Raw genomic sequence first — 25,440 nt, 5'->3', positions numbered from 1 at the left:
GCTCTACCTCCTGAGCTACAGCTACCCGGTCGTGAACATGAGTAAGCCCTCACTAGGTTTTGGATAAAGTGTACTCTCACAAACCTGTCAAACCTGCATTTGAAATGTTGGCTACCATAGTAGTATAGTATTGCAACATGGCATTTTGGTCTTCTAACTAAAATAGGAAAATAAATAGTGCCATCATTGCCAGACCTGGCCCACATCTGGGTGACATACACCCTGCCATGACACCTGTCAGTCAGAATGCTATGAGCCTGGGCCACATAAACCAAACTCCAATCAGGCCAGATGTGGCATGCCATCACATAAACAGTGTCATCTATGCCAGGCCTGGCCCATATCTGGATGACATATCACTTACCCATGCCAGAAGTCAGCCAGGAGTGCCGGCTTGACACCAGGTTCGGGTCAGACCTGTCTGCTATGTGAGTTATCTTTAGATCTAAGTAATAGTTTTAATTAGCTCCATGTTTCATTTTATTTGGCTAATTGCTGTGAACTGAGTCTACACACTCCGACACACTGATGTCTGTGGTGAGTGTGAGACTGTCAAAAATATAAATACACTGAACATGTAAACACACCAGTATCTACAGCAGGAACAACTGTAATTTGAGCTATTCTTGGCTAGGTTATACGAAAGCGAGTTAGGAAAACATGCAATTAATTTGAACTGTAAAGTATTTGGGGCTGATTTATGGGCCAATCCAGTACAATAGAATTCTAAACCACTTTTTTAAAAACAACAGTGGACAAAATGCTGTACAAATCACCAAAAGAACACAAGGCAAAGCAACACAAACAATAATAAATACAAGGTAAGATCACACCACTCGTTCCTAAGATGTGCTTTAAAAATAGGCCACAAGGGGGCTGTCTTAACATGGGGAGGAAGGTAACGCCAACGTTTAGGGGCTATAGCTAAAAAAGATCAACTGTCTCTGCTTTTTAGTTAAGGTTTTGGGACTGCCAGGAACAGCTGGTCCGTGGATCGTATGGAGTCAGGAAGATATATAGCGTGGTACTCATCCATTAAGAGATTTTAAAATAAATAATAAAATCTTAAAAGGGATCCTGAAACAAGGAGGAGGCTAGGAGAGGCAATGTGCTCATGTTTGCAAGTACCATTTAAAAGGCCAGCAGTAGTATTTTGGACTAATTGCATGCGAGCAAGGAAATAGTTGCTAAGGCCAACATAAAGTGCATTCCAGTATTCCAGACGCAAAGAGACGCTTACTTAATTACAGAATGTATCTGCTTATCTAGTATAAAATCACAGTCACAAATGTGAGTTACTGTGGGTTTAACAGTAGGAGCCAGGTCAAATAGAGGATTGACACAGGCACCACTGGACCTGAATACACAGGCTTATCCTTTAGACACTCCAACAGTGGTTTAAGGGAGCTGACATTAATTCTTTTTAGTACATGTAAATTTGGGTTGTTGTCTGCATAAAAATGGTTGGCTCGGCCTCCCCAGAGTGAGAAAATAAAGAGATAAAAAGATGAAACTTCTGTCAGTCTACATGAGAGAGGGACTGAGGAAGATACAGGGTCATCAAAGTGATAAATAGGACCTGAACCACTCTGTTTAACCTTAATGATGTCATGATGAATTTATGATGACTTACATTATATTTCCAAAAGTATTCAGTCATCTACCTTCAATCCACAATTCACATATTCTTGTGCAGTGCAAATATGCTTAAAGTGATTTATTTGTGTAATGGGGAAGGCTTTAGGACCCAGGGGACCCAATGGAGGGTATAAAAGAGGAAGTAGCAGCAGGTGCTCTTCATTCCCACTGATGAGCAGCTGTGAACGATGGTTGTGTGAGTAGGTGAAGAGCTTGAGAAGTTTTAATTGTCTGCTACACAAACAGTTGTTTTAAACCTCTACAGCAGAGGTTCGAGGTACAGGCTGTTTTTCTTTTAGTGCTTTTTTAAAAATTTGTTGAAATGTATTTGGTGTTTATTGTATTTTATGTTTTTAGTAGTGATTTTAGAAGATAAGCCAAGATAAGCCAGGTGTGCAGCAAACACAGTTGTCTGCTGGAGGTATGTTAACTTAATATATTTGGACATTAAAAAAAGTATATTTATGCACTATAATCTAATTTATATTGTATTGCCTCCTGCAGGGCAGGCTGCACATGTGAATTTGTCACTGTTATTTTCCTTCTCCTTTTTGTTGCGTTTTTGGTTTTAGTAGGGTCACCTTTTAAAACTATTTTTTATGCCAGGTTTGTTTTGATTTTCTACTGGGCTGGTGCAATATTAGTCGGGCAATGTGCAATCCCTGAGCTGGGCTCTTACCTTAGGGGAATTAAGTCTTTTAGAGGTGCTCCGTGTGGATTTGCAGTGAACATGTTTTATTAAGAGTGATTTTAGTGCCACCGATTATTGCCTGAACTAAAACACTTAGTGCATGCGATAAGTGTTCTGTTGGGCTCGTATTTATTTGGGGTGGATTTGTTTCTTTTAAAGCAACGAGCATCTGGGACCACCGGGGTAGAGCAAGCCCTCAGGTGATAGCTGCATTGCTGGCAGGTTGCACCAATAAGACTATCTTGTGATCGTTAGTGACCTTTCCCATTTTGATGTTTTAGGCCTTTTGCAAACCCTTTGTGTTCTTTTAAAATAATACATTTTAACATATCTGACTGATATTGACCCTCTTGTCCCGTTTATTCTGGGCTCGTTCCTGTAAGAGCTTTGGGCCTGAAAGTTTGCACAAGTAGTATAGAGGCCCTTAGCGGTTACTCGGTGGCTTTTACTCGCTACATTTGTGATATTATTAGTGACTTGTGATAAAGTGATTTGATTAGATGACCACACAGTGTAGTTGTGCAGCAGCCACTAGTGTAAACAAAGTCCAGAATGTCCAGTGTGTGTGTGTAAGAACCATATGTGTGGGTCAGTACTATGTGGTGGTGTGATTGAGAGACCGTATCACCTGCGGGAAGAAGCTCCTCCTCAGTCTCTCTGTGTTGGTCTTCAGGGAGCGGAATCGCTTTCCTGACCTCAACAGAGAGAACGGTCCGTTGTTGGGATGGCTGAGGTCCTTCACGATCTTCCTGGCCTTGGTCCAGCACTGCCTGCTGTAGATTGAGTTCAGGTCAGGGAGCTCGGAGCGGATGGTGCGCTCAGCTGACCGCACAACCCTCTGTAGAGCTCGTCTGTCCTGCATGGTGCTGTTCCCGAACCAGGTTAAGATGTTTCCCGTCAGGATGCTCTCTATGGTGCACGAGTAAAAGTTCCTGAGCACCTTGGAGGGCAGTTGGAAGTCTCTCAAGCGTCTGAGGTGGTAGAGACGCTGTCGGGCCTTTTTCACCACGGTGTTGATGTGACAGGACCATGACAGGTCCTGCGTGATGTGAACTCCGAGGTATTTGAAGCTGTCCACTCTCTCCACTGGGCACTCGTTGATGACGGGGGTCCGGTAGTTCCTCTTCTGCTTAGTGCTGAAGTCCACTATCAGCTCCTTTGTCTTACTGACGTTTAGAAGGAGGTTGTTCCTCTGGCACCAGTTCTCCGGATTCCTAATCTCCTTCAGGTAGGCCGTCTCGTTGTTATCAGAGATCAGGCCCACCACGACGGTGTCGTCAGCAAACTTGATGATGGTGGTGGAGCTGGTAGTGGCCACACAGTCATATGTGTACAGAGAGTACAGCAGGGGGCTCAGAACACACCCCTGGGGGGCTCCAGTGCTGAGAGTGGTGGAGGCTGAGACATGTCCGCCCATCCTTACTGCCTTTGGTCTGCCAGTTAGGAAGTTGGAGATCCACTGACACGTAGATGAGCTGAGCCCCAGGTGCTCCAGTTTGGTGGTGAGTGTGGAGGGAATTATGGTATTAAATGCAGAGCTGTAGTCTATGAAGAGCATTTTAACATAATTCCCCCTTCTAGTGTTTGAGTGAGTGAGTGATGTGGGGAGGAGATGAGAGATGGCATCGTCTGTGGAACGATTTGGACGGTAAGCCAACTGTAGTGGGTCCAGTGTGTCTGGTAGTGAGGAAATGATGAAGTCTCTGACCAGGCGTTCAAAGCACTTCATCACTACTGAGGTGAGGGCTACAGGGCGATAGTCATTGAGAGAAGCAGGGTGGGGTTTCTTCGGGACAGGAACAATGATGGACTCTTTAAAGCATGTGGGGATGACCGACTGAGATAAAGAGATGTTGAATATCTCAGTGAACACAGGAGCTAGCTGGTATGCGCAGTCTCTGAGGATACGACCTGGGATGCCGTCTGGTCCTGCTGCTTTCCTGGTGTTCACTCTCTTGAAGGCTCTCCTCACGTCATGCTCGGAGATGATGAGCACGTTTCCGGTGTTGGCAGTATCTTCCTGTCTGCAGCCGTTAGCGCCGCTAGCACTAGCATCGTTGAAGTCCTTAGCTGCAGCCTCGAAGCGAGCATAGAAGGTGTTCAGCTCGTCTGCCAGAGTCACGTCCGCGTTCGTCATACCGGTTGTTGGTGCTTTATAGTCCGTTATTGTTCTTAGTCCCCGCCACAGGCTCCTAGAGTCACTCTGTCTGAGTTGTGACTCTAGTTTCCTCCCGTAGCGCTGCTTCGCGTCTTTCATGCCTTCCACACGTCAAATGGTGGGGAGTCCCAGATTTAAACCTAGTGGGAGTTTCCCCCCACAGAGGGACAAAATGACCCCCTGATGATCCTCTAATCGCCTGAGCCAAGGTGTGAAACTGGGTGTAGTTCTGATAGTCTTTTTCTCCACGGTATCATCCGCTAGTTTCCCGATGAATCCCACAACCCTTTCCGTAAACACGTTGACGTCATCATCGGAGCTGCTTGTGAACATGTCCCAGTCTGCGTCATCGAGTGCGTCCTGTAATGCGGCCACAGATTGGTCCGTCCAACGCGCGACCTTCCTCTGAACCGGAACTTGAGTTACATCCCATCTATAGGGTTTAATGTGATGTTAGACCACCCTTTGCAGCTATAAATGCTTCAACTCTTCTAGGAAGGCTTGGCTCACAGTCTCCACAGTCTCTTGTTGTGGTATGCAGAAGAATTAGGAGTTCCTTTCACCAGAACTAGGAGCTGAGCTCAATTCCCGTACAACAGCCCCACACCATAACCCCCCCTCCACCAAAATGTACACTTGGCAGACAAATCAGACAGTTCTCCTGGCAATGCCAAACCCAGACTCATCCACTGGATTTCCAGATGGAGAAACGTAATTTGCTACTCCAGATTTCTCTACTCCAGTGGAGGGGTGCTTTACACTGCATTAGACACTTTTCTTTGCACTCGGTGATGCAAGACTTGGATGCAGCTGCTCCCTGATGGAAGCCCATTCCATGAAGCTCTCTGTGCTCTGTTTCTGAGCTAATCTAATCTCAGTTTGGAGGTCTGTGACCTCTGCCAACTTTCCCATTGCACACACCTCAGCATCTGCTGACCCTGCTATGTGATTTTAAGTTGCCAATCCCCATTGTTATTCCCAATCAATTGCACTCTGTTGTAGTACGTGTAACACTTAAGGTAAGGAGGTAAGTAGCAACCAAGTCCCGCTAATCAAATACACTTCATTAATTAATCCTCAGCAAGTGTGAGCACCTCTATAACAACAGAAGTCTGGAGCATTCAGTTAGGTCACACACAGTGCCACAATCTTCCCAGGAGTGGATGTCCTTGCCAATTTTCTCCAGGTTCACACGGTGCAATAACAGTTAATTAAATGTATAATCTATATTATAAAAGTGAATATTTTTGAGTTAACGGTGCATTCAAATCATGATTCTCATTGCAATAGCTCTCAGTTTTGATAGGCTTAAGAAATAAAAATTAATTGTTCGACTTATATTGTTTGGAAGGGTTATAAAGACAAGGCCTCTTCACTATAAAGAAGGTAATGGTGGAATTGCTTAGGTTTGCAAAGCTGAAAAGTGCCACCTTTGGAGCAAACTGAACAGAGGATATTAGCACAAACACTTCAAACCAACGATTGAGCACAGTGGTGGAAGGGTGATGATCTGAGCTTGATTTTAGCCACAGGACCTCAGCACTTTGAAGTCACTGAGTCAAATGTGGTCTTTCTGTATACTGAAGTATTCTAGAGTCAAATGTGAGATTATCTTTCCAACAGCTAAAGCTTGGCCCAGATTGGCTCATGAAACAGGAAAATTAGCCAAATCACAACAGCAAATCGACTACAGAATGGTTAAAAAAGAGAGAAGAATCAATGCTACTATGGCCCAGTCAAATGCAGATCTCAACCTGATTGAAATGTTGCAGCAGGACCTTAAGAGAGCTGTGAATTAACATAAACAGATGAAGAAAAAAAAACTTGGGCAAAACTTGTGAGTGAGCAAAATTCCTGGAAATATGTGGATGGAAGCAGTCACACTAAGACATGCACTCCAATGAATATTTAGTATGCAATGGAATTAAGGAGAATCTTTTCAGGACCTTAAGATCCCTCATCGGGGATTCAATGGGGATGTGATGAGCAACAATAGAGGACAACGTCAAGCCAATTGCCAAAAGCCAAACTTCAAAGTCAGAGTGTGAGCCAAGTCCTGCGGAGTCAGCTAAATTGGAAGAACAAGATCACGCCCATAGATGCCCTACGCCATTAGATACCCTGCTGGGATAATAAGCTGGTCAACAAAGGAGATGGAAGCCACTGACAACTAGACAAGGAAGCTCCTTATCATGCTTGGAGGATTTAATCCCAAATCCAGCACCCTCAGGAGGCCAAGCAATAATAATAATAATAATGGATTGCATTTATATAGCGCTTCTCGAGGCCCTCAAAGCGCTTTACTATTCCACTATTCATTCACTCTCACATTCACACACTGGTGGAGGAAGCTACGGTTGTAGCCACAGCAGCCCTGGGGCACCAACTGGCCAACACTTCACTTTTTATTTTCAGCATTACTCAGATACTAGATGTTGGTATAAATCAATTTAACATAAAACATATTCAGAGATGGCGCTCTTTGCTTTAGGAGCAGCTGGGATGAACTCATGGCTTTGTGAACTAAGGCAGCACTAACTTTTTTCAGGCAATATGATAATCTTTAGCCTTCTACTCTCCATAACTAGACCTTGAATCAAGTAGTTATTTCAATAAATAAATAAACATAAAAGACAGAATAGCAAAGGCAAGGCCTCAGCACCAGCCCTGAAGATGAAAGAAGTTCACCAGCAAAATCCATGTCAGGTCATACACAATTTGAATACATATTAAAATTTTATTTTTTTGGTTAAGATGAGCATATTGAGCAAATTAAAAAAGAAAAAAAACATTTATAAAATATTGCTATTATTTTTCCAGTACGAGACATAAAGCTTTGACTTTGTTCTGACTTATGAATTAATAGAATAATTAACTGCTTCTTTCTTTCTTTTATGTTAGTGTTAACCTTGTTTTTTGTATCAAAACTTACTCTGTGCAGTTTTAATTATGTGCTAAAGGGCCTTTTTTTTGGGATGTGCATATTGTATAAAAATTTGGGATATTTTAGTTAGGATGCTTTTGCTCCTCTTCTGTAAATGATGGAGGTGAAACTATTTCTGAGGTTTCTTAACCAGGGTGGAGATATGTGATGAATTTACCTAAATAGGTTCACCTGTTCCACCTTAGCCCCACTATGTTTAAACATTCATGTCCTTTTCTACAAAAACAACAAGTAACTTCTTACTGTCTTGACATCCAGGTCTTTATGTCTTTAAGACATTCCTGCAGTTTAACTCATTGGTGTGTGTTATCTGGCTTCATGGACAGATAGAGCTGGGTGTCATCTGCATAGCAGTGTAAATGTATGCTATGTCTTCTAATGATGCTGCCTAAGGGAAGCATGTATAATGTAAACAGAATTGGTCCTAGCACTGAACCCTGTGGAACTCCATAATTAACCTCAGTGTGTGAAGAGGACTCTCCATTTACATGTACAAACTGGAGTCTATTAGATAGATATGATACAAACCACTGCAGCACAGTACCTGTAATACCTACAGCATGTTCTAATCGCTCTAATAGGATATTATGGTCGACAGTATCGAACGCTGCACTGAGGTCTAGCAGGACAAGCACAGAGATGAGTCCACTGTCAGAGGCCATAAGAAGATCATTTGTAACCTTCACTAAAGCTGTTTCTGTGCTGTGCTGAGCTCTGAAACCTGACTGAAACTCTTCAAATAAATCATTCCTCTGCAGATGATCTGTTAGCTGTTTGACAACTACTCTTTCAAGGATGTTTGATATGAAAGGAAGGTTGGAGATTGGCCTATAATTAGCTAAGACTGCTGGGTCTAAAGATGCTTTTTGAGTAAAGGTTTAACTACAGCCAGCTTGAAGGCCTGTGGTACATAGCTGATTATTAGAGATAGGTTGATCAGAGCTCTGACTGTTTGTCAGCCTGGCTACAGTGCTGAAGAGAAGAGAGATGTGTTAAACCCAGGAAGCTTGTAAATGATCGTGTGAATGAAGACTTCTTATATAAATACTATTTGAGAAAGCTGACTGTAATTATGTTATTAAAACTAAACAATAAAATGTTTCTTACTTTATTTTTAAGATGATACAAAGTTTTTTAGATATATTATTGTTTTGGTTAATTATTAAAGTAAGCTGAGTGAAAAATTGACCTATTTTGTGGTATCTTTAGTTTGTTGTGCAGTATTTTTGGATTTCCTTTAGGAAGATTTCCTTTTGTGCATTCAATAAATCACCCTTTAACCATCTTCATCTCTAAAGTAACCCCTTCTTGAGGTTTGTGTTGCTCAAAAATAAAACATGGCAAGATGGTAAAGAATTCTAATTTTGAACATTTTTTAAATTTACATATAGATGCAGAATCTTTTCCAATAACATGGTCCCTCTGTTGTCACTGTGGTGGCTCACTATTTTCTGTCTGTCTCGCTCCTCTTAGCAATCTCTTTCTGCTCTATTGTATTGTGTGTATGTGTGTTCATGGGGCCTTCCTCTGGTTCCCACCTTCTGCTTCCTTCTGTTTTGCTTCTTGCCGTCACATGAAAAACTTTCCTGTTGGTTCCTTGTTAGCTGATTGAGGAAACCCAGACCGAAGAGTGGTCAGCTGTTTTTTGTGTGGGTTTGTGGACTACCTGTCGTGTGGAAGCCCAGGATCTTCACAAGTGTTAGTCTTGTATTTGAACTGTGTTTGCAATGTAAATAAGTGCACTGAACTGTCTGACCTGTGGTCTTTGATACAAAATAAATACTTCACATGAGATGCAATAAATTCCATGCAACAACCAGAGGTCATGAGAACAAGTTAACAAGCTACAGGCCCCTGTAGCTGGTGCAGCCGAAGATAGCGTAGGCCCCGCTAGCTGTTCCCCGGCAGATCCCAAGCAGCTGGGGAAAGAGGGCGGCTGGGTCATGGTGAGGAGGAAGCATAGTCCTAAACAGAAGCCCCAGGTACACCACCAACCCGTTCATGTGTCTAACAGTTTTTCCCCACTCGGCGACACACCCGCCGGGGGTCAAACTCTGGTAATTGGCGATTCTGTTCTCAGACATGTGAAGCTAGAGACACCGGCAACCATAGTCAATTGTCTTCCAGGGGCCAGAGCAGGCGACATTGAAGGAAATTTAAAACTGCTGGCTAAGGGTAAACGTAAATTCAGTAAAATCATAATTCACGTCGGCAGTAATGACACCCGGTTACGCCAATCGGAGGTCACTAAAATCAATATTGAATCGGTGTGCAACTTTGCCAAAACAATGTCGGACTCTGTAGTTTTCTCTGGTCCCCTCCCCAATCAGACCAGGAGTGACATGTTTAGCCGCATGTTCTCCTTAAATTGCTGGCTGTCTGAGTGGTGTCCCAGAAACGATGTGGGCTTCATAGATAATTGGCAAACCTTCTGGAGGAAACCTGGTCTTGTTAGGAGAGACGGCATCCATCCCACTTTGGATGGAGCAGCTCTCATTTCTAGAAATATGGACAAATTTATTAAACCCCCCAAAATATGACTATTCAGAGTTGGGACCAGGAAGCAGAGTTGCAGTCTTACACGCCTCTCTGCAGCTTCTCTCCTCCTGCTACCCCCCCAAAAACCCATCTCCATAGAGACTGTGTCAGCTTCCAAAAAGACAAAAAACAAACTAAAAACCAGCAACAAACAACTTAAACATAAACAATTACAAAGAAAGAACAATACAGTATCCACATCTGAACCAAAGAGTAAAACAGTGAAATGTGGATTATTAAATATTAGGTCTCTCTCCTCCAAGTCTCTGTTAGTACATGACTCAATAATTGATCAACAAATTGATTTACTCTGCCTTACAGAAACCTGGTTGCAGCAGGATGATTATGTTAGTTTAAATGAATCAACACCCCGAGTCATTCTAACTACCAGAAATCTCGAAGCACAGGCCGAGGGGGCGGTGTGGCAGCAATTTTTCACACCAGCCTATTAATTAATGAAAGACCAAGACAGACTTTTAATTCATTTGAAAGCCTGATGCTTAGCCTCGTCCACCCCAGCTGTGAAACTCAGAAACCAGTCTTACTTGTTATCATCTATCGTCCACCTGGGCCTTACACAGAGTTTCTGTCTGATTTCTCAGACTTTTTATCTGATTTAGTTCTGAGCTCAGATAAAATAATTATTGTGGGTGATTTTAACATCCATGTAGATGCTAAAAATGACAGCCTCAACATGGCATTTAATCTGTTATTAGACTCAATTGGTTTCTCTCAAAATGTAAAAGAACCCACCCACCACTTTAATCACACTCTAGATCTTGTTTTAACATATGGCATAGAAACTGAACATTTAACAGTGTTTCCTGAAAACCCTCTCCTGTCTGATCATTTCCTGATAACATTTACTTTTACAATAATTGATTACACAGCGGTGAAGAGTAGACTTTATCAAAGTAGATGTCTTTCTGAAAGTGCTGTAACTAAGTTTAAGAATATAATCCACCCACTGTTATCATCTCCAATGCCCTGTACCAACACAGAGCAGAGCAGCTATCTGAACGCTACCCCAACAGAGGTCTATTATCTTGTTAATAATTTCACCTCCTCACTACGTACGACTCTGGATACTGTAGCTCCTGTGAAAACTAAGGCCTCAAATCAGAAGTACCTGACTCCGTGGTATAATTCTCAAACACGTACCCTAAAGCAGATGACTCGTAATCTGGAGAGGAAATGGCGTGTCACAAATCTAGAGGATCATCATTTAGCCTGGAGAAATAGTTTGTTGTTTTATAAGAAAGCCCTCCGCAAAGCCAGAACATCGTACTATTCATCACTGATTGAAGAAAATAAGAACAACCCCAGGTTTCTCTTCAGCACTGTAGCCAGGCTGACAAAAAGTCAGAGCTCTTTTGAGCCAACCATCCCTTTAACGTTAACTAGTAATGACTTCATGAACTTCTTCACAAATAAAATTTTTATCATTAGAGAAAAAATTACCAATAATCATCCCACAGATGTAATATTATCTACAGCTACTCTTAGTACCATTGATGTTAAGTTAGACTCTTTTTCTCCAATTGATCTTTCTGAGTTAAATTCAATAATTACTTCCTCCAAACCATCAACCTGTCTTTTAGACCCCATTCCTACAAAACTGCTCAAAGAAGTCCTGCCATTAATTAATTCTTCGATCTTAAATATGATCAACCTATCTCTAATGCGGAAGTGCACGCAGACTGCGTGCGGAAGTGCACGCAGACGGCGCCGAGATCGTAAACAAAGGCGAGGTAGGCGCGGAGGGCTACGGGCTAAGCTAAAGCTAACACCACACCGGCTGCCTTTACCCAGTATTTTTCTCGCCAATGTCCGTTCTCTGGCAAACAAAATGGATGAGATACGGCTCTCCATCACTAACAACAGACGGATTATGGACTCAAATGTCATGTTTTTCACCGAAACATGGCTGAACAACAGCTGCCCGGACAATGCTATCGAGTTAGCAGGACGCCACACACACCGAGCCGACAGGCTAGCAGATGACTCCGGCAAGACCAGAGGTGGAGGTTTGTGCATTTATATTAACAATGCTTGGTGCATGAACTCCACTACTACTGAGAGTCACTGCTCACCTAATGCGGAGTTTTTAATGGTCAAATGCAGACCTTATTATCTCCCCAGAGAACTCACTTCTATCATACTCACTGCCGTGTATATCCCCCCCGACGCTAATGCTAGGTTGGCCATGAAAGAACTTTCTGCAGCCATTAACAAACACCAGAATAAACACCCCGAGGCTGCTTTTATTGTTGCTGGTGACTTCAACCACACCAACTTAAAGACAGTCCTCCCCAGATTCCACCAACATGTCTCCTGCCACACCAGAGGAGACAAGACTTTAGACCATGTGTATTCCAACCTGGCTGGAGCCTACAAAGCCACACCCCTCCCCCACATTGGACAATCGGACCATCTCTCCCTGTTCCTCACACCTCGGTATTCACCACTCATCCAACGTGTGAAACCTGCTGTGAGGACAATTAAAGTGTGGCCAGAGGGGACAGACGCAGTGCTCCAGGACAGATTTAAAAACACAGACTGGAATATGTTCACCCACACAGACCTGGACCAGTACGCCTCATCTGTACTGGATTACATCTCCAAAACCACAGACAGTGTCACCACCCAGAAACGGATCACCATGTACCCCAACCAGAAGCCTTGGATGAACCGGGATGTTCGTCTCCTCCTGAAGGCCCGCAACACTGCCTTTAGGTCAGGAGATGCACACGCCTACAGTACAGCCAGGGCTAATCTAAAGAAGGGCATCAAAAAAGCCAAACACCATTACAAAAAGAAGGTAGAAGAACACTTCTCCAACTCCAACCCCCGACGCATGTGGCAAGGACTCCAGACCATCACAGACTACAGGACCACCAAACCCTCCCCCGCATCCTCTGATGTCTCCTTCCTCAACGAGCTCAACAACTTTTATGCTCGTTTTGAGCGAGGGAACCCCACAACCACAACCAAAGCAGACATGACGCCAGACCACCAACCTCTGACTCTCTCCCCCACCGATGTAGGAGCGGTGCTGAGCAGGATCAATGTCCACAAGGCTGCAGGCCCTGATGGCATCCCCGGGCGTGTTCTCAGAGCGTGTTCTGGGGAGCTTGCAGGAGTGCTCACAGACATATTCAATCTGTCCTTGGCCCACGCTGTGGTACCGGCCTGCTTCAAATCCACCTCCATCGTCCCGATACCCAAAAACTCCAACCCATCTTGCCTCAATGATTACCGCCCAGTAGCACTCACCCCCATCATCACTAAGTGCTTAGAGCGACTGGTCCTAGCACACTTCAAATCCTGTCTCCCCCCCACCCTGGACCCCCACCAATTCGCATACCGCCAGAACAGGAGCACAGAGGATGCAGTCTCCATCGCAATGCACTCTGTCCTCTCACACCTGGACAACAACAACACCTACGCCAGAATGCTGTTTATAGACTTCAGTTCAGCATTCAATACAATCCACCCCTCACAACTCATCAGGAAACTGACAGACCTGGGCATCAGTTCCCTCATCTGCAAATGGTTACTGGACTTCCTGACCAACCGCCCCCAACATGTCCGGCTGGATAACCACTGCTCATCTACAATCACAATGAACACCGGTGTACCACAAGGCTGTGTGATGAGCCCTTTCCTCTACTCCCTCTTCACCCACGACTGCAGACCTGCTGATGGTTCCAACACCATCATTAAGTTTGCAGATGACACCACGGTGATTGGCCTCATCAGTGACAACGATGAGGCCGCCTACAGGGAGGAGGTGGATCGTCTGGCTGAGTGGTGCGACAGAAACAACCTGCTGCTTAACACCGAGAAGACCAAGGAGCTCATCGTGGACTACAGGAGGAATGCTGACCCACATCCACCCATCCACATTAAGGGGACGGCTGTGGAGCGTGTGAGCAGCTTCAAGTTCCTGGGAGTCCACATCTCCGAGGATCTCACCTGGACGACCAACTGCTCCAAGCTGGTCAAGAAGGCTCACCAGCGCCTCTTCTTCTTGAGGACTCTGAGGAAGAACCACCTGTCCTCAGACATCCTGGTGAACTTCTATCGCTGCACCATCGAGAGCATCCTGACCAACTGTATAACAGTCTGGTACGGGAGCTGCTCTGCCTCGGACCGGAAGGCGTTGCAGAGGGTCGTGAAAACTGCCCAGCGCATCGCCGGAGCACCACTTCCTGCCATAAAAGACATCTACAGGAAGCGGTGTCTGAAAAGGGCTGGGAAAATCATCAGAGACCCCAGTCACCCATCACATGGACTCTTCACCCTCCTGCCCTCTGGGAGGCGCCACAGGAGCCTACGGACTAAGACCACCAGGTACCGGAACAGCTTCTTCCCCACAGCTGTCAGACTCCTGAACTCTGCCTCCTGACATCTGACCCACGTTAAACTCATGGACTGAACATACACACAATGGACAACTGTACCCTCAAACACACAATAATAACATGGACTGAACCACCACTCACAACCACCAGCACTTTATATAGCCTCTGTAGAAACTATCTACACCCTCACTTATCTTAACTGCACTACTGTATAGCTCTGTGTAAATAATCATTCTGTACATTCGATAATCTTTAATCCTACAACTGTTTACAACTTGCATAGTTCCCATTTCTGTATAGCTGTATATCTCAGATTCTGTAAAGTTACTTATTTCATATTCTGTATAGTTTTTCATATTTATATCCTGTTCATAGCCTGTTCATAGCTTGTACTCACTACAGCCTGTACATACTTATAGTTATAGAATATTCACAACATACTTCATACCGTGTACATTATAACATTCCATAATAGACCCATTTCTGTAATATACTCACATATCTATATTATTGCTAATATATATTGTAATATATCTATATCACTAAAGCACTTCTGGATGGATGCAAACTGCATTTCGTTGCCCTGTACCTGTGCATGTGCAATGACAATAAAGTTGAATTCTATTCTATTCTATTCTAATGATCGGCTATGTACCACAGGCCTTCAAGCTGGCTGTAGTTAAACCTTTACTCAAAAAGCCATCTCTAGACCCAGCAGTCTTAGCTAATTATAGGCCAATCTCCAACCTTCCTTTCATATCAAAAATCCTTGAAAGAGTAGTTGTCAAACAGCTAACAGATCAACTGCAGAGGAATGGTTTATTTGAAGAGTTTCAGTCAGGTTTCAGAGCTCAGCACAGCACAGAAACAGCTTTAGTGAAGGTTACAAATGATCTTCTTATGGCCTCTGACAGTGGACTCATCTCTGTGCTTGTCCTGCTAGACCTTAGTGCAGCGTTCGATACTGTTGACCATAATATCCTATTAGAGCGATTAGAACATGCTGTAGGTATTACAGGTACTGCACTGCAGTGGTTTGTATCATATCTATCTAAAAGACTCCAATTTGTGCATGTAAATGGAGAGTCCTCTTCACATACTGAGGTTAATTATGGAGTTCCACAGGGTTCAGTGCTAGGACCAATTCTGTTTACATTATACATGCTTCCCTTAGGCAGTATCATTAGAAGACATAGCATACATTTTCACTGCTATGCTGATGACACCCAGCTCTATCTGTCCATGAAGCCAGATGACATACACCAATTAGTTAAACTGCAGGAATGTCTTAAAGACATAAAGACCTGGATGGCCGCTAACTTTCTGCTTCTTAATTCAGATAAAACTGAGGTTATTGTACTCGGCCCTGAAAAGCCTAGAAATATGGTATCTAACCAGATTCTTACTCTGGATGGCATTACCTTGGCCTCCAGTAACGCGGTGAGGAACCTTGGAGTCATTTTTGACCAGGACATGTCCTTCAATGCACATATTAAACAAATATGTAAGACTGCTTTCTTCCATTTGCGCAACATCTCTAAAATTAGAAATATCCTGTCTCAGAGTGACGCTGAAAAACTAGTTCATGCATTTATTACTTCCAGGCTGGACTACTGTAATTCATTATTATCAGGATGTCCAAAAAAACTCGCTGAAAAGCCTTCAGCTAATCCAAAATGCTGCAGCAAGAGTCCTGACAGGGATTAGAAAGAGAGAGCATATTTCTCCTGTTTTGGCTTCCCTTCATTGGCTTCCTGTTAAATCCAGAATTGAATTCAAAATCCTGCTCCTCACATACAAGGTCTTAAATAATCAGGCCCCATCTTATCTTAATGACCTTGTAGTACCATATCACCCTATTAGAGCGCTTCGCTCTCGCTCTGCAGGCCTACTTGTTCCTAGAGTATTTAAAAGTAGAATGGGAGGGAGAGCCTTCAGTTTTCAGGCCCCTCTTCTGTGGAACCAGCTTCCAGTTTGGATTCGGGAGACAGACACTATCTCTACTTTTAAGATTAGGCTTAAAACTTTCCTTTTTGCTAAAGCATATAGTTAGGGCTGGACCAGGTGACCCTGAATCCTCCCTTAGTTATGCTGCAATAGATGTAGGCTGCCGGGGGATTCCCATGATGCATTGAGTTTTTCCTTTCCAGTCACCTTTCTCACTCACTATGTATTAATAGACCTCTCTGCATTGAATCATATCTGTTATTAACCTCTGTCTCTCTTCCACAGCATGTCTTTATCCTGTCTTCCTTCTCTCACCCCAACCGGTCGCAGCAGATGGCCGCCCCTCCCTGAGCCTGGTTCTGCCGGAGGTTTCTTCCTGTTAAAAGGGAGTTTTTCCTTCCCACTGTCGCCAAAGTGCTTGCTCATAGGGGGTCATATGATTGTTGGGTTTTTCTCTGTATCTATGAAGCGCCTTGAGGCGACTTTTGTTGTGATTTGGCGCTATATAAATAAAATTGAATTGAATTGAAGTAGTAATGCAATGTGAAGTGATAAACTATTAAAATTGGCATAGTGAATGAGATGGTAAGCACATAAAATATGTTATTTATTAGTTCAAAATGTGTGGGGATAACCAGAAGTACACTGGTTATCCCCAGCTGATCACGGCATGGCTGCCCCTCCATGACCATGGAACTGGACCATGGATCTGCCAGAGGTTTCTTCCTAACAAAAGGGAGTTTGTTCTTCTCACTGTCACAAAAGGCTTGCCAGAGAATCATTTGATTACTGGGGTACTGCCTTTAGGATCTTTACATTTACCTTAAAATATAAAATTGTTGCAATTTGGTGCTATATAAATAATATGAAATGGTGAACTGTAGTGAAAGAAGCCAACATAACATTATAAACACTGACAGTTGAAATGAATAACACTGTTTATGTCTTCATCATGGCACCTTAGTGGGTGGGATATATACAGGGATAAGGTAAAATTTTGATGCATAGATGCAGGAAAAATGGTTAAATGTAAGGATCTGTCACGGTTGGACGGTCCTTTCCGGACGACCTTGCTTGTTTTTATTTTTGCGTGTTTCTGTCTTGCTTCTCTCTCTCTCCCCCCGGTTCACGGGGCTGTTCACGGAAGTGCGCGCCATGGGAAAGGCGTGATCTGGCGACTGTCGTCATCAGGAGTCCCTCCTCGCTGTTGCCGGCCCACCTGCAGCTGATTACCTGACCAGCTGTCGGTAATCATAAACCTGGCCAGACAGAGGTATTTAACCAGGGCTCGCGGTGACAGTCGACGTGGGATTATTACTCCTAACTGGTATAGTCTGTGCGAGAGAGTCGAGCAGAGAAGCGAGTTTGGGAGCACACACTAACGGAGTTACCGCACTGAACACACTGGGAGCAAAGGACGGGCACTATTGGAAAATTGCACTTTGGAGTGGATTGTCGGGCTTATCTGTCTATTTCACTGTAAATAATCACACTGTTTTGCTGTGTTTCATTGTGGAACAGGGGTGCTTACGGGCTGACCCGGCCAAGGTCAAAGCTGTCGTGGAATGGCCCATTCCCAAGACCCGCAGGGAGTTGCAGAAGTTCTTGGGCAGTTGCAGAGGTTCTTGGGCTTCGCCAAGTTCTACTGCCACTTTATCAGGGATTTCAGCAAGGTAGCCCTTCCTCTAACCAACCTCACTTCTCCTAAGTTGTCCTTCCAGTGGTCCTCCGCAGCCCAGCAAGCATTTGATCGACTCAAGCACCTGTTTTCCTCGGCTCTGGTCCTCGTCCAGGCGGACCTCAGTCGGCCATTCATCGTGGAGGTGGACGCGTCCGATTCAGGCATGGGGGCGGTTCTCACTCAACAGGTCGAAGGCAAGCTACATCCCAGTGCCTTCTTCTCCCGTAGGTTGTCGCCAGCTGAGAGAAATTATGATGTGGGTGACCAGGAATTGCTCGCCATCAAGTTGTCTCTCAAGGAATGGCGGCATTGGCTGGAGGGCACTGAGCAGCCTTTCGTGGTGTGGACGGACCATAAAAACCTGGCGTATCTCTGGGCGGCCAAGCGCCTCAACGTACGACAAGCCAGGTGAGCCTTATTTTTTACTCATTTCCACTTCTCCATTACTTACAGGCCCGGTTCTAGGAATACTAAGCCCGATGCGTTGTCGCGCCTGGGGAACCAACCCCCCCCACCTCTCCATCTCTGAGGGAGAGCTGGCTGTCCCCTCCGTCCAGCGCCATCTGAGATGCTGTCGTTGGGTCTGGCGGGCCTCCCGAGCGGCGCTCCTGAGAACAGCTGAGCGGAACAAGGCATTGGCAGATCGCCGTCGCACTCCTGCCCCGGACTATCAGGTCGGCCAGCAGGTGTTGCTCTCCAGCAGACACATTCCCAAAGAAACTGACCCCTCGGTCTCTTGGCCCCTTCGCCATCCAGGTGGTCCTGAACCCAGTGATGGTCCGGCTGGCCCTTCCGTCTGCTACGAAGGTACAAAACGTCTTCTACAAAATGTTTCTCAGATTAGGCCCGTCCGGACCAGCCCTTTGTCCCGGGGCTTAGAGTACACTTGGGGAGTGTGATTGTGTGTACAGTGTCTCTTTATGTCTGTCTCCACGTTGGGTGAGTGTTGAGTAATTGCATATGAGAGCATGAGGGTGGGAATGGATGTTTGTATCTGTGTGTGCCTGTATGTCTGTGTCTATATGTCAGGTTGGGTATCAGACGCCACCTCTCTGGGGACATCTCAGGTCTCTCCAAGGTATGGAGGCCTATCTCCCCCCACCACTTCCACTGCCAGTGTCAGACGCCCTCAGTCATCGGTGCGTTGGTGGTTCTTTGTGTCCGGGGATGGGCGTCCAGGTACGCACCGGCTCACTCCTGGTGGCTGCTTGTCACCCTTTAACGAGAAGTCTGGGCCCTCCACCTCCCCTCTGATGTGGACATCAGGTCAGCTGGAGGTGCAGTCGAAAGATTGCAGCGGTCCCAGATCAGATGTACACACTGGAACACTTTCCCATGTTGCTTGTCTGTGTTTATTGTGTTATGGTGTGTTGATACCTGTGCATTCCTGTATTATCCTTTTGTGTTGCACATTTCAATGTTTTTTTCCTCGCTACCTAGCCTGACCTGTCTCCCCAATGTGATGTTTGTATTGTATGTATGGTCGGCAAGGTCTGTCATCTCGGTTGTGGGCAAAAGACCTGCAACTGACAAATAAAGGCTATCTCATCTCTCAACTGATTCAGCTCGTTGGTGAATGCAGAGTCAGCGTTGATCGGCGCAGTGTCCCTGGCTTTGTAGTCCGTAATGGTGCGTAGTCTGTGCCACATACTCCGTGTGTCGCCCTGGTGGAAGCGGGACTCCACACGCTCCCGGTACAGACGTTTGGCATCTCTCACCGCGTGCCGCACGCCGTATGAGGCCGCTTTGTAGGTGCTCATATCGCCAGTGGCGAGACCCGCGTTGTAGGTGGGGGTCCTGGCATTCACTGCAGTGCGGCTTGATCTGTCCATCCACGGTTTCTGGTTTGGGAATGTGGTGACTCTCGCAGTGGGGATAATCTCCTCCGCTAGCATGTTGACGAAGCATACTGCTACTTCCGTAAACTCGTTGATGTTGACTGCACATGCTCTGAACATGTCCCAGTCGACGTCGTTGAGTGCGTCCTGTAGCGTAGCTTCTGATTGGGCAGTCCACCGTTTCACCTCCCTCTTGGTTACTTCTTCCCTCCATATGTTTTGTTTATACTGGGGAATGAGGAAGATGGCGTTGTGGTCAGACTTCCCAAAAGCCGGGTGTGAGACAGCTTTGTAGCCCTGCTTGTATGGCGTGTAGCAGTGGTCCAAAATTCGATCCCCCCTCAGCGGACATGAGACATGCTGGTAAAAGTTCGGAATGACTTGTCTGAGGTTCGCTTTATTAAAGTCTCCTGCTACAATGAGGGCTGCGCCTGGGTCCTTGTTTTGTAACGAACTCAGTTCATCATGTAGTTCGGACAAAGCCATACCTGTGTCCGCTTGGGCTGGGATGTAGACCACCGTGGCGATGACTGAGGTGAACTTACGGGGCAGACAGAAAGGGCGGCATTTAATGCTCAGGAACTCCAGATGTGGCAAGCAGCCGCTGCAGAGAGCAGAAATGCTCCTGGCATCACACGACTTTCTGTTTACCATGAAACACACTCCTCCACCTTTGGTTTTGTTCGACTCTGCCGTTCTGTCCGTGCGGAGCACAAAAAATGAATCCAACACAGTTACGGCCTGGTCCGACACAGTGGGGGTCAGCCATGTCTCCGTGAAGCACAGAATGTTGTAGTCCCTCATGTCACATTGGAAGGTGACTCTTGCTCTTAGGTCATCGAGCTTGTTCTCCATGGATTGTATGTTGGCCAGTAGGATACTGGGAAGTGATGCGCGATGCGCCTGCTGTCTTAGTCTGTTCCTAATGCCAGTGCGTTTCCCCCGGCGCTTCTTTGTTCCACGCCTTGGATGAGCAGCCCGTCCTTTGTTGTTCTCTGCGCCGCGTAGAATCTCTGGTGGCCAGGATGGGTCGGGTTTAAAAGTGTCCAAGATTAGATGTGCAACCTTGTCACCGATGTTTACAAGTGATCTGTGGTCGTAGACTATAAGACTAGAGGATTTTGGAATGTAAACCAGAGCAAAAAATAAGTAAAAAACAAGAAAAGTGGATAGTCGGAGCGGAACGGTCAGGAAGGTGTCTGGACGTGGCCGCGCCATCTTACTTGGATGGATGATGAACAAGGATCACTCAGAAGTGTTCGTCTATGCTCTGTGTCAGGCGCTTCAGTAGATTACTCGTGCTATTAACAGCAGTTAGTTTTTTCTCCCCAGGACATATCTTACATATTACTTTAATATTCTTGTCTGCTTGTTTCAGAAAAGTGAAGAGACGGGAATATGTCCATTTCATAAAACAGCCACACGCATCAGGCGAGTCCGACATCTTCCGCTTTAGAATACGACTATGCAGCAAACTGGCGCGAAATGACGCGCACCTGCACTACAGTGATGTTAAAGCGGCAGAGTTTACTTCTACGTTTAGAGCAGGGGTCGGCAACCTTTCTGATGACGAGTGCCATCTAAAATTTCCTCAGAAGTCAGTGTGCCATATGACTGAATTAGCAATAAATTTAATAACGCTCTATATTAACAGTTACACTCTATATAGAAGAACTTTATAGAATTATATTTGTTCGCAGATGTTGGCAGCTATCAGCAATCAGAAAAGAAAACATTGGTCCAAACACCTGAAAGTCCTGAAAACACATTGTGAATTCTGTCTCAAGTTTTTGAATGAAATGCGGTGCTGATGCTGTGCTGAGCGGACAGCTCCTGAAGCATTTGAAGTGTCTGAATGTGGAAATTTCAACATCGCTTGAAAAAACTGCCAGCTAGCAACGTCCCTCTCACCAGTAGGTGAAGTTATTTTTAGCCAATTACAAGTTGAATCTGGTAGTTGGGGATGTTAGCTAAGATACCGTCATTAAGAAGTGGCACAACTAATGTGTCTATGCGAGCTAATTTGCGATGTGCACCGCTGGCCCGGCCATTTATTTTTTAATGCAGTTTCTCATTTTGACTAGAGACCGGCCCACCAGGTATTAAAGCCATAAAGCCTTTGAATGAAAACGCTGTGGTGACAGGGATGTACACTGTCTTGTTGGTATATGTATGATTTCTATACATTTTACATCAGATAAAAACTTTGGTTGTAAGATTCAGATAATTATTTAATAACAGCGAGACATTTTAAATGAGAATAAGAAAGTATTTCTTTCTGCCCCCCTTTCCCTGTTAATACCTGCCCCCCTGGCAACACTTTGCTAGACACGCCCCTGCACAGTTACCAGCTGTCAGCTACATAAAAAAAAGGATCCTGGTGTTATTTGTCTCTCAGAAACAGTTCACAACTTCAACTCATTCATGTCACCTAAAAGGTGAACCTGTTTCTCCATCACCTGTTCAGCTCTGATGATTCAGTAAGGACATCTCCTGGTTTCATCTTCATGTTTCCCTCTCACCACATATCCAAACCGACATCATGACCAGCAGCTTTACAGCTGTGGCTCCAGCAAACATCAGCTGATACTAGAAACTAATATTAAATAAATTCTAACAACAGCTGATCAAGCTTAAACATGCTGCTGTTGTTTAGCGCGACATCCGCTGGTTTCCTCTTTCTGGTGCAAAGTGGGCGATAAACAAACAAGAGAGAAAAGTCGATCAGCTGATCAGTGATCAGTTTCATGATTGAAGTAGAAACAGGAGAGGGAGGGGAGAGGATGAGAGGAGAAGAGGCAGCCGTGCAGCAAAGACACAGAATAACTCCAGCTTTGTGTCTTTTTCATTGTAGCTGAAGTCCGGGACAAACTGTGCTCCTTTTCACCTCAACCTGAAACGCGTAATATTTTCTCTGAATACGAGACCATTCCGTTTTTTAGGGGACGGTTGGCAACTCTACTAACTTATGAATAAAATAAAGTTCATGCTATCTAGTACGCAGTACGAGTTATTGTAACTGACTGTAAAAAGTCAGCACAACAAAAATAAAACTACACCTAAACTTATATCTGGCCCAGATAGACTGCAGGTCATAACTTCTTACCTGAAGTTCAGTTCACCTGACACTCGGACCGGCAGCTGCCTCGGGTCTCTCCTCTTGCCTCCCCCTTGCCTCCTCTTTCTCTCATCCACCCACTGGCCTCCACCACTTGCTAATGTTACTGAATCTGTGGAAGCTATGCCATAGCCACCATCAACAACTGAGTTATTTTTATACACTGGCCAGCATCTGACCAATCCACCACCTTTGATTGTTTATACCGTTACAAAAAATAAATAAAAAATCATCGGCCCACCGAGCAAATGCCCGATGGCCAGTCCAGCTGTGGTCGTGCCATCAGTTAACCCTTCGCGTGCCTAGAGTTGCCGACCCCTGATTTAGAAGATAAATTATTGAAATTAAATAATGATATTCAGCGAGTTTAATTATTTTAAAATGTAACGCAAGTACATTGTAAGTAACTGTAATTAAAATACCTAAAAATGAACAGTAATTAGTTACTCTACTTTTTCAGGGAAAAGTAATTTAACTACAGTAACACATTACTTAGTAACGCATTACACCCAACATTATTCTTGGCATTATTCTTAACTCTGAAATATTGTGAACAGCATCAGTGGAAACTAATTTAGAAAACTTTTTATCTGTAAGCTCTTTAGCCCCCAAATATGCTAAGAACATCCTGCGTATGGCACCAAAAATGTAACATATCTGATGAGTCAAGTCTCTGTAGTAAATGAAATGGTGTATATCAGTGCCCCCTTCTTTCTAATCACTCTAATTGTCTTAATCAACATAAACACACTCTCTCCACTGTTAGGCCCAGCAATAGTAAAGCCCAGGCTTTCTAACTACCCACTCAGATCAAATGACTCCACTGCTACACTGATATGTTGATGGGAATTAGCAGATTTGCAGATTATAATCACACCACGTTTCCTCAGAGGCAGAACCGGTTAGAGAAGAGCTTTATGGAATAATTGGATAGGCAAATGAGACTGTAGCCATGAACAAGAGGCATTAAAAAGAATTCCCTTGCTGGGAGCTCTGTGCTACCTGGATGTTGAAAGCCTTCAGAACAGGTGATTAGACAGGAGTAGATGTCATTAAAACTCCATTAGCACAAAACCCAGCCCCCAGTGCTCACTGCAACCGCAGACACACACTGGTAATACAGATCATAAGTGTTTGTGTGTATAAAAAGCCTGTGTGTGTCTGCTGAGTATCTAATGACTCATTTAGGACCCCTACCCCTGGGAAACGTGACAGTAAGGACCCTCTTGCGGCTGGCTCACTAAGTGCCTGCTTATTAATTAAACACAGCTGAGGCTCAGGGGGTAGCAGCAATGCTGCATCAGCTTGTCAAGTTTCATTCTACATGTGGGTAAATGAACAGTATCCTCCTGCAAGTGCTGCACAGCCTGCATGCTTTTTGGTTCCATGCATCTGAAATTATGACAAAGTCTTGGATGCCCAATAACAACAGATACTGACATGTGGTAAATACAGGACGGCTTCCTTCTAATAGCTGCGTAGGTAAATGTTTGTAGTAAGTTTTGAGTGCAGGAAATCAATAGAGGTGCAGGCCTGGAATACAGATTTCACTCACATCTTGAGAATGAGAGAACTGAAAAGCAAAGTGGCGCTGTGAATGCCAATTATCATTCTACCATAAAAAAAAAAACCCAGCCTGGTAATTTCCCTCCAATGTGTTTTTCTAATTATGAATTCAACTCAAATAAGCCAGGGTAATGAACCCAGTTTTATCCTTTTCTAAAACCAAAGTTTTCTCTTCTTGACTCTGACTATATTGCTGAAACTATACACAACAACCAGAAGAAGGCGTGTTGTTCTTTAGTATTGTGTTATTCACATATGCAGAGATTCAGCTTGTGTCTGTCTCACCCCTGTTTGAACTCGTTTATAAGCCTCTGTGTAATGTTCTCGTATGACTTTCCTCTAACAGGTTTTACACAGATGCAATTTCATTTGGTGTAATGCTCCAACTATCGTATTTGTTTGCATTTTGGTGTTAGACTAGAAGATCGTAATGAAAGACTGAACCAGTTGTTTGTGATTTCCATTAAAGTGAATGGAGGAACCCACTGAAGTGAAACCTGAGTTACTCCTACTGCAGTGACACTGCTTTATAACCAACAACCCCTGAAGCTAAAACATTGACACTAAAAATAAAGAAATGGTGTGACCATGTGTAAGAGAGTCTGTTGTCAGTGCCGGGATGGTTCTCTGACAACTCGTTACATCCTTAATGCAGAAAACATCGTTCATCAAAACAGACATTCTGAAGTAACAACACAAGTTATTTGGAAATTGTATTTCTGCATTACTGACAATGTTTCCATTTCACAAAGACAAAAAAAGGAGTAAAATTAGCTGAAATGATCTCAGCAAAGTCTGACTCGTCAATTTGTGAATCATCTGTAATTTAGTTCACATAGTTGTTAAGATATATGGTTACATTAGTACCAGAAGGTGCATCACACTTTCCTGGTGTACATCATTGTAACCAACATGGCTATAAAAAATTTCTGTCATGACCTAAAAAAACAAAAC

The 25,440-nt window shown here is 44.4% G+C and overlaps 1 protein-coding gene across 1 annotated transcript in view; it reads right to left on the bottom strand.

The window, feature by feature from the left end:
• LOC120725651 (RNA binding protein fox-1 homolog 3-like) overlaps positions 1-25,440 on the bottom strand; it is a 64,303-nt gene that overhangs the window by 33,788 nt on the left and 5,075 nt on the right. The gene's annotated exons all lie outside the window — the stretch shown is intronic.

This window comes from Simochromis diagramma, unplaced genomic scaffold, assembly GCF_900408965.1.
Source record: "Simochromis diagramma unplaced genomic scaffold, fSimDia1.1 OVJJ01000699.1, whole genome shotgun sequence".
Lineage (NCBI taxonomy): Eukaryota > Metazoa > Chordata > Actinopteri > Cichliformes > Cichlidae > Simochromis > Simochromis diagramma.
The sequence above is the reverse complement of the archived record's forward strand: the minus strand, read 5'-3'. Positions and strand labels throughout refer to the sequence as shown.